Genomic DNA, 10,277 nt, shown 5'->3' with positions numbered 1-10,277 from the left:
GCCGTTCCTTCCGCACCCTCGCGTTCGGGCGCCGGAGGGAGCTGGGAGGATGAGGGCCGAGAGGGGGATGCACGAAGCTTAGAAAACCCGTCGCCGACGTACGCATTCTGTGACTTAGGGCCTTGTTAGTAAGTTAGATTCCAAAAACTCAGTTCAAGCTTAAGACCTGCACCAAAACATAATAATGAACCACCCTAAATTCCCAGTCTGGGTTGGAAGTAAAGGCGCAGGGGAGGGAGGTGGGAAAGCGCCCGCTGCGCCTTGCCTCCGTAATGGCACCGTAGGCTCACACATTTTTCTGCTCTAGCAAAAATCCTACTTGGAGTATGTGGACAGACGTACACATTTATGAAAATGAGGGATGCTTCCATCGATTTCAGGTCGAAGTTAGCCAGTCTGACCTACTACTCTGTCTTTAGCTTTACACAGTTTTCCAAGTTATAATTGTGCTAATTTTAAATTGTGTTAATGCTGTCTTTATGTTGATTATTGAGCTCCACATTGACTTCTGTCTAGGAAAAATCATAAAATTAACCCTCACACAAAATATGTCTAACAAGTCTGTGTCTTTCCTTTTGTCATTTGTGTGCATACCAGTCCTAGAGCTTGAACTTACACCTTTTTTTTTTTCTACCACTTGAGCCACAGCACCACTTTCAGTTTTCTGGTGGTTTATTGAAGATAATTATTGGAGTCTCATGGACTTTCCTGCCCGGGCTGGCTTTGAACCGTGACTCTCAGATCTCAGCCTCCTGAGTAGCTAGGATGACAGGTGTGAGCCACCAGCACTCAGCTAGAATTTGTTTTTTTAACTGATTTTTGTTTACTCATGGCTAGCACTCTACGGCTGTGCCATAGCTCCACATCCAGTTTTTTGGTGATTAACTGAAGGTATCTCACAAATTTTCCTGCCTGGGCTAGCTTTGAACCATGATCCTAGATCTCAGCCTCCTGAGTAACTAGGATAATAGGTAAGAAATCCTGGCACCAGGCTCTTTCCTTTTGTCCTCAGTAGAAAGTACTGTTATTCTAAAACCTAAGTTATTTTTACTCTAATTAGCAAAATTTGTTAGTATGTGGATTTTAGTTTTTTTAACTGTGATGGGTTTGGGAAGGTGGCTCAGTGGTAGAGTGCTTGCCTTGCATGCATGAGGCCCTGGGTTCGATTCTTCAGCACCACATAAGCAGAATAAGTCATAGTGGTAGAGCACTAGCCTTGAGCTGAAGAACTGAGGGACAGCGCTCAGGCCCAGAGTTCAGGCTCTACAACCAAAAACAACAATAACAAAAAGAATTCTGTCAGGAGCTGGTGGCTCATACCTGAATTCCTAGCTACTCAGGAAGCTGAGATCTTAGGATCACAGTTCAAAGCTAGCCTGGGCAGGAAAGTCCCTGAGACTCATCTTCAATTAACCACCTTCAGAAAACCAGGAGTGGTGCTGTGGCTCAAGTGGTAGAGTGCTAGCCGTAAGCTGAAGAGTGCCCAGGCACAGAGTTCAAGCCCCACGACCAACTAAAAAAAAAAAAAAAGAATTCTGTATATTTCTAAGAAATCAAGTCATCACAAATTATTTTTCATGTAAGGAGGGCTACTATGTATAAGCCCAGGCTGGCCCTGAACTCATAAACCTCCTGCCTTAGCCTCCTAAATGCTACAATCTCCACAAATACTGAGATTACCACAGTGCATGTTCCTGCAAAAACCTGTTTTCCTAATTGCAGTTCAACAAGCTATCGAGTTCGTTTCTGAATCCAAGTAAAGTCATTTGTTCTTTTCCCTGATTCATAATTGTGTTAATTCCTATTTCTTATTTGCTTACCATATAGTAACATTCTTTTACACCTTTTAAAATAATTTCTAAAATAATAGCTTTTTATTTAGAGACTTTTGTGTAGTGTTGCATATATTCAACACAGATTGGAACCGAACTTAACCTACTGTCTTTTCAAAACCATACTAGGCTAACATTTTCAATAAATGCATCAATTAATGATTACATTATAAAGTTAGATGGTTTCTGAAAGTATCATTTACACTGAATTAGCAGAAGGAATATATGTATTATCTTTACATGTATTTAACTTATCAAATGAAATGTTATATATCAACTAAAAACAAAGCTGCTCAAAGTGAGGTAAGAGTATGGATGGAGCGATGTCAGGATGTACTAGACAGTTCAGATGTAGAACGCACCCAACACTTTTCCCAGGAAGTTTCTGAGGTATAGCTACCAAGCAAGTATGTATAAGTTCTAATCAAGAAAAAGCTATAAAAAATCTCTTTGGACTTTTAAATATTGCTTCACAACCATGCCTTTTCTGTAATACATATGCACTCACACCCTATACAAAAACGTATTTCTTTTCCCTTATTTGATGTAATTATTTCAGATATTAAAAGATATTCAGATATGTCAGGTCTCCATAAGATTTTTTCAATGCAAAAAAATAGTATCTACCCCATAAAGGCAAAATAAAAATTCTGGAAATATGCACTGCTCCATATTTTCCTTTTAGTGAAGACTACATTGTAGGAACAAAATCTCCACTAGAGAACTGGATGCAAGAAATGACAATCCCTAAACATAGAGCCTCGTCTTAATATTCATTAAGTTTTAGTTAAAAAAAAACCTTTAGTTTTGGGAAAAAATTAGTTTGGGGGAAAAATAGCCTTTCAAAATGTTTATCTAAGCTAATCTAGTCAACTGGCATTGAGACCAGCCCACCCATGCAGCTATGCTTCTTTGCTTTGTAGTTGCAATGTTATTTCAGTCTTTTTCCATAAACTTTTCCGAGCCTTTGGGCAGATTAGGTCCTTACTATGTCTTAAGTTGATGGTCCCATCTCCCATTTAATTATTTAAAAAGCACTAAAACTGGAGCCAAAGTTTCAAAAGGTAATTTAACAGCAGGAACTATAATTTAATCACATTATATCATATTACACTACATAACATTATATATTTTGCCTACTGCTAAGTAACACAGTTAAGTTTATTACAAGCATTATTTACTAAGACCATGGTGTAAATGCTCCTTTTGAAGTAGTATAATTTAATAGTAATTTATAACATTAAATCAATGATAAATCTATATAAATGCAGTGCATTTTGTGCCATTTCTGCCTACTCCATGTTAAAATATTACTAACAAAATCAATTAAGAAAACAGACAACTATTAAAATGGAAACAAGGTTATCAACATCACAGATGCATATCCAAGTAGGTCAACAGCATTTCCCTAGAACATTAAGATTAGGCTAGCATTAGTTTAGTAGCAGCTGGTCTTCAGACAAGTAAAACAAAACTTTCACGTGAAAAAGACAGTTATCCTGAGAAAACATCAATCCACATTACCAATAAAAGCAAAATGCTGGTATCACCTTTACATAAAATTGTGCACTTTCCACCTGTGATTTAGTTCACTTATGTGATGACAAGACTTGAATTTGCACGTTACATAAATGAGATCGAGAAACCTCTTGTTTCGGTATTTAAATTATAACAATAAAACACCTAGAAAAAATATCAGTGCCTGGGTGGCTTTTAGCCACGACACAATTTCAGTATTTTTAAGGGAACAATGCAATCAAGCCTGTGCTTCTGTACTAATAATGTAATACTGTAACCTTTACTGAATAAAGGAACTGAGCTTTATCTAATAGAAGCATTAAATAGAGGAGACTATCATTCATTACATACCAATCCTGCATGTTTGATACTGGGAAAGCTTAAACTGACTTGTAAGTCTATATTCAGCTAAAGCTCACATAAGCAGCAATGGAAATGAATAGAAGTGTACTCCATATAGAACACTTTTCAAAACTACTCCAAAAAACAAATGACAAAAGGTAGTTAAGAACAACTGAACATCTGTTGTGTATACCAGATGTAAAAGATGGATAGACCCTTTGTTATTTGCACTGTTTCAATCATGTAAGGTAAAATTAAAACTTAGTCCACTTCCATCTCTCCAGATTTAGTATACTGTGAGCTGTCTTTCGTTGTATCTGGTTTAGTTTCAGTTCCACTCTGTCCATCCATTGGTCCATTGTGTTCACTGTTAGCTTTTGTTTTGTCTTCAGCAGCTTCCACTTTTGGTTTAGGCTTGTAAATGATGGGGTTACAGAAATTATCCAGTTCCTAAAGAGATACATTTTATTTAAAATATTAAAGAACCTGCCACTAACTTTCAAAATTTTACATTAAGTTTCTCTATTTCCACATTCCTGAATCCCTTCTGAAAATGGTTGTGGTAGCTCAGCTTATATAACCATTTCTTCAAATACTTTATGAGAATTTTCCTTCTGGCTAACTCATGTTTATGGCAATCAGAAACTATGAAAAGCTTAAGAATTACTTTTTGTATAAAACTTCTTAAAATTAAAACTATTTTAATAAATAATAGTGGTTTTATTTTATTTTAACTCAGGGCCTGGGCACTGTCCCTGAGCTGCTTTTGCTCAAGGCAAGTGCTCTACCAGTTGAGCTACAGTGCCATTCCAGCCTTTTCTGTTTATGTGGTACTGAGGAATCGAGGCCAGGGCCTCATGCGTGCTAGGCAAGCACTCTACCACTAAGCCACATTTCCAGTCTATTAGTTTATTTTTTATTTTGTCCGTCATGGGGCCTGAACTCTGTGCCTAGGCACTGTCCCTGAGCTCTTCAGGTCAAGGCTAGCACTCTACCACTTGAGTCACAGCACCACTTCCAGATTTTTCTGTTTATGTGGTGCTGAGGAATTGAAGCCAGGGCCTCATGAATGTGAAGCAAGCACTCTACCACTGAGCCACCTTCCCAGCCCCCATTAGTTTTATTTTAATAAACAGAATTATATGTAAATATACATAGTAACAACTCTGCTTTTTGTAAAATAGCTGAAGGTAATCCATAAAAAGTAAATACTTAATTTTAAATGTTATTTAATTTTTAATTTTTCTGCTACAGGAAAAATAAGGCAAGAAATCAAACGTAACATACTATTTTAATGAAATATAGGTATTTCCTATTTCTTAGCTTTTTATACAGAAATGATGGCTTTGAACTGTGATCCTCTGGATCTTAGCTGCCTCAGTTGTTAGGATTATAGGTATAATCTACTAACATTTGGCTTCTATGACAATTTCTATATGTTCCATTAGTAGTTATTTCCTAAATTGGAAAGTTCATTTCAAATTAAGTAAAATTAAAATAAGAGTATTGCCATGGAAGTTCATACATTTCAAACTAGGTTAAAGTCAGACCTACATTACAATGAAGACTTTGGAATATCTAAAGGCAGAAATCATAAATTGCTTTATTTCATTTTATATTACTCTTTAAACTTAAAAACAGGTCTTGTATGACATTAAAAAAAAAGAAGAAGAAGAAATAGCCAGGCACCAGTGGCTCACACCTGTAATCAGAGTTACTCAGGAGGCTGAGATCTGAGGATCCCAAGTTCAAAGTCAGCCTGAGGAGAGAAGTCCCTGTGAGACTATTATCTCCACTTAACAAACAGAAAACCACAAGTGGAGCTGTGTGCTAGCCTTGAACAAAATAGCTCAGGGACAGAGCTCACAGCTAGATTGTCCCATAGCTATAATCATTTAAAACACTGACAAAGTACAAGATATACTCTAAAATTCTGCGTTTCTAAAAGCTCTTCTGCAAGCTTATTATTTGAGAAATCTGAGTCCCATTAAAAAAGGAATTTTGTAATTTCTTACCTTTGACTTGGCAACTATTTCTGATACTTTTACCACAGGATCTTGAGTGAGACTCAATTTGTTCTGTGCATTCATTTTACTATTCAGCCAACTCATGGCATCACTGATAAATTTTTCAACTTTTTCCATTTCACCAGGATCCAAATGATCATATCTTTCATCCTGTTTAAAAAAAAAAACCTGGTAAAATTTCTGCTTAAAATACTTACATCCTTAATGACTTCACACTTACATATAAATAAGCTATATATAAATAGAACATGATACTGAAGAGATTATCATAAAAAATAAAATCAATGTGTACTTAAAAAGAAAGGCTTTCAGCCTGGTACCACCTTGTTTCTATATCCTTCTATCACTTTCATGACTAGTTGAATCTTTTTTCCCAGCTCATTTAAAGCTTTTGGTCTCTCTTCGTGTTCCATGTATTTCATTTGAATAGGCTGGCCGTATTTCTGTGAACATAAGCACAATTTTGAAAAGAAGTTGTGAATTTTAACTGAAACTTCCATTTGGGGCTTACAAGATAATAAACAGAAAGGGAAGATAGCTAGATTAAAATGTGTTTTCTTTTTCTGTATTGTATAAGTGATGCTTAACTAACAATCCTTTTTATCATTTATAATTACCTTTTGATTCTTCTCAAAATGAAAGTCCCAGTCAAAACCAAAGTCCCAGTCAAAACACAATTCTTTCAAAGCTCAGTGCTAAAACTTTATAGAATTATTAGAAAAAGAAAACCATAGGGCATAACAGAATTTACTTTCTTTAAACTTAGGTTTCAAACTAACAATGCAAACTAACTTCTTGATAATACAATTTATCTACTTAGATTTAATTATTACACTTTAAGTATGTAGTACATATTAAGTATTTCTCTCCTTATAAGTTCTTGGATTAGAGCATCTCTAAATGTTAAGACAGCTTCTATAACTTTAGTGAAAAGCACATTAGAAGAATAAAATATCTTATAAATTTTAAATAAATTTTTAAATAAATATCAATTTAGTTTTAGAAGTTTTAGATTTTCATTAACGTTAGAAAGAAATAATAGGAAGTGGCATTGTGGCTCAAGTGGTAGAGCACTGAGGAACACCACTCAGGTCCGAAGTTCAAGCCCCAAGACCAAAAAGAAAAAAAACATTAGTTTAGAAATAACAAGCCAGGCGCTGGTGGCTCATGTCTGTAATCCTAGCTACTTAGGAGGTTGAGATCTGAGGGTCATGGTTCAAAGCCAGCCCAGGAAGGAAAGTCTGTGAAACTCTTATCTCCAATAAACCAACAGAAAACCAGAAGTGGCTCTATGGCTCAAGTGGTATAGCACTTGCCTTGAGCTGAGGAGCTGAGGGCACCTAGGCCCAGAGTTCAAGCCCCATGACTGACACAAAAAAATAAAAAAAATAAAAGTTTGTGGTTAAGTCATTATACAATGTATACAAACATAGATCATACTATATTATAAATACAGCTTTTCCCTGACCATTAAACAAAAATGAATTTAATGAAACAAATAAATTGTGCTTAAACAAAAATGAATTTAATGAAACAAATAAATTGTGCTTTCACATCATAAGTTTCAGGAAACTTAAAATGTTTTATTCAATACTAACATGGGACTCAAAAAAATTTACCTTTAGTTCTTGGAGCTTATCCACATAAATTTGTTTAGGCTGGTCCTCTCCTTCTTCATAGAGCCAATTTTCTGTGCTTTCTAACACTGCAGACAGTTTACTCATGTCCTAGTTGTAATATTTAAGAGACACTAATTATAAATGTCTTCTTTAGCAATTAGAAATCAAAGAAAGCGGCTTTTTTATGCTAAACTTTAGACTTTTTTGTGCCAGTCCTGGGGTCTGAACTCAGGGCTTTTTTGTTCAACGCTAGTGCTCTACCAGTTGAGCCACAGCTCCACTTCTGGATATATGTTTATTTTGATAGTTTCTTGGAAATAAGAGTTTCAAGGACCTTCTTGCCTTGACTGTCTGTGGAAGTGCAATCCTTGTATCTTAGCCTCCTGAGTTGCTAGGGTTATAGGCACCTGACTGATTTTTCTGAATTATTCATAAACATGTTTTACCATATTTCTATAATATTGAAAAATAACTAAGGACTGGGTGCTGGTGGCTCATGCCTGTAATCCTAGTTACTCAACAAGGCTGAGACTTGAGGATCATAGTTCAAAGCCAGGCAGGAGAAGTCCATGAGCCTCTTATCTCCAATTATCCACAGAAAGCCAAAGTGAAGCTGTGGCTCAATTGGTAGAGCACTAGCCTTGAGAAAAAGAGCTCAGAGACAGTGCCCAAGCCCTGAATTCAAGCCCCAGTACTGGCACCAAAAAACAAACAAAAAAACCCAAGGCCCATCCCCATACAATTCAAGGAAACTAACAGCAATAAATTTCATACACCTCTTGATATAATTCATACTAAGATTTTTTAAACCCATTTAAATAATTTTCATAAAAGTTAGGAAATTCAAACTTACTTCTGGAGTGATGAATTTTTCATAAACAGTGCCCAGTCTGTCTCTAAAATCATATACATATTCTTCAACAGCATTTTTAGCATCATTTCTTTCTTTCTCTAATTTGTCTTGCATTATCATCTTACCCTATTCAAAAAGTTTCAGACTGTCATAAGAATATGGTTTAGAGAAACAAAAATCAAATATAAACCAAAAGCATAGTTAATACCAACTTTTCACTTACTATGAGTAGTACATTTTTTAAAAATAGAAAATAGGTGTTCATGATACGAAACCCTTATATGTTTCTGAGGCAATACAGAATGCCACAGTCACCCTGGAAATGGTTTAGAGGTCCTCTAAACACTAAACACAGCATTAGAAGATAGGTAGCCTGGTAGTAACAACACTTGCCCAGCACACAAGAGGCACTGGGTTTTATTCTTCTCCTCAGTCTATACCCAAAGAAACTGAATATATATTGACTCAACAGACACTTACATGCTAATGTTAGCTGTAATATTATCCAAAAAGTATATATATGCCAGGCACCAGGGGCTCACTCCTACAATCCTAGCTATTCGGGAAGCTAAGATCTGAGGATCATGGTTTGAAATCAGCCAGGGCAGGAAACTCTGTGAGACTCTTATCTCCAAAAAACTACTCAAAAAAGCCAGAAGTGACACTCTGGCTCAGTGGTTGAGTGCTTGCCTTGAGCACAGAGAGGCTCAGGGACCACAGTGCCCAGCCCTTGAGTTCAAGCCCCTGGACCAGCAAAGCAAAAAAAAAAAAAAAAGTTTAGATAATTGAATGCTTACTAGGCAAATGGATGAGTAAATAAAATACAGACAATGGAATATTTATTCAGTTCTTAAGGAATGAAGTTCTGATATATACAACAATTATAGCATGGGTGAATCCTGAAATAATTAGGTAAAATAAATTAGACACAAAAGCACAAGTATTCTAATTCAACTTAAGAGTTATTTAGACTAGGTAAATTTATAGGCACAGAGAATAGATTAAAGTCCATGGGTACCAGAAGAAGGTAGGAATGGGAAGTTATTATTTTAATAGTTCAATGTTTCTATTTGAGACAATGAAAACTTTTAGAAATAGTGATAGCTTTACAACACTGTGACATAAAGCCATGAAACTATATATCTAACAATAGATTCTGTTTTGTTTTGTTTTTGGTGATCCTCGGGCTTGAACGCAGGGCCTGGGCACTGTTCCTAAGCTTTTTTGCCCAAGGCTAGCATTCTACCACTGGAGTCACAGTTCCACTTTTGTTTGGTGGTTAATTGGAGAAAAAGACTCTCAGACTTTCTTTCCCAGGTTAGCTTCAAATTGTGATCTCAGATCTCAGCCTACTGAGTAGTGCAGATTATAGGAGTGAACAACTGGCTCCCAGCTAAAACAGCAATTTTTATACTATATTTTAACCATAATTTGAAACTAGGTTCAAACCCTAGTTTTTAGTCATTTACTAGCTTGATGGAAAGAAAGGTACTAAAATTCAGTTTCCTTACCCTGTAACAGATTTTTCTGTATACTAGAGACAATCTGTGTTTTTCATGTAACTAAGATGAAAGCTACTGGCATTATTATAACTCAGTATTTTGTAAAATAGCAAAGTTGTTTGATGGTCTGCTCAGCGATTTTGTAGGAATTTAGTTTCTCATATTTTGGAGATAATGACTTAGAAAAGCATGCATTACCACTTTTCAATATTAACTCAGATTTCTATACCTCATTTTCAATATAGCTATTGAGAAGGTCTTGGGCCAGTTGTCTGTACAGGCTACTCTGGATCGGTAGATCAATACTCTTCACTTTTCCTTTTTTGATGGTTTGATTTATTCGGTCTTGCTTGTCTGAGGAAGTTGACTGTAAAGTGAATTCAAAACAAGTTTAAGTTTCTAAAACTAGTTTAAGAATGATTTTAGAAATGACGGGGCTGGGAAGGTGGCTCAGTGGTAGAGTGCTTGCCTTGCATGCCTGAGGCCCTAGATTTGATTCCTCAGCACCACATAAGCAAAAAGAAAAAAGCCGGAAGTGGCGCTGTGGCTCAATTGGTAGAGCACTAGCCTTGAGCTGAAGAGCT

The 10,277-nt window shown here is 36.1% G+C and overlaps 1 protein-coding gene across 1 annotated transcript in view; it reads right to left on the bottom strand.

Annotated features, from left to right (window-relative positions):
* The window catches only part of Plk4 (polo-like kinase 4), a 36,412-nt gene that overhangs the window by 24,922 nt on the left and 1,213 nt on the right, over window positions 1-10,277 (bottom strand). The gene's annotated exons all lie outside the window — the stretch shown is intronic.

The sequence above is a fragment of the Dipodomys ordii genome, unplaced genomic scaffold (genome assembly GCF_000151885.1).
Source record: "Dipodomys ordii isolate 6190 unplaced genomic scaffold, Dord_2.0 Scaffold198, whole genome shotgun sequence".
Classification (NCBI taxonomy): domain Eukaryota; kingdom Metazoa; phylum Chordata; class Mammalia; order Rodentia; family Heteromyidae; genus Dipodomys; species Dipodomys ordii.
The sequence above is the reverse complement of the archived record's forward strand: the minus strand, read 5'-3'. Positions and strand labels throughout refer to the sequence as shown.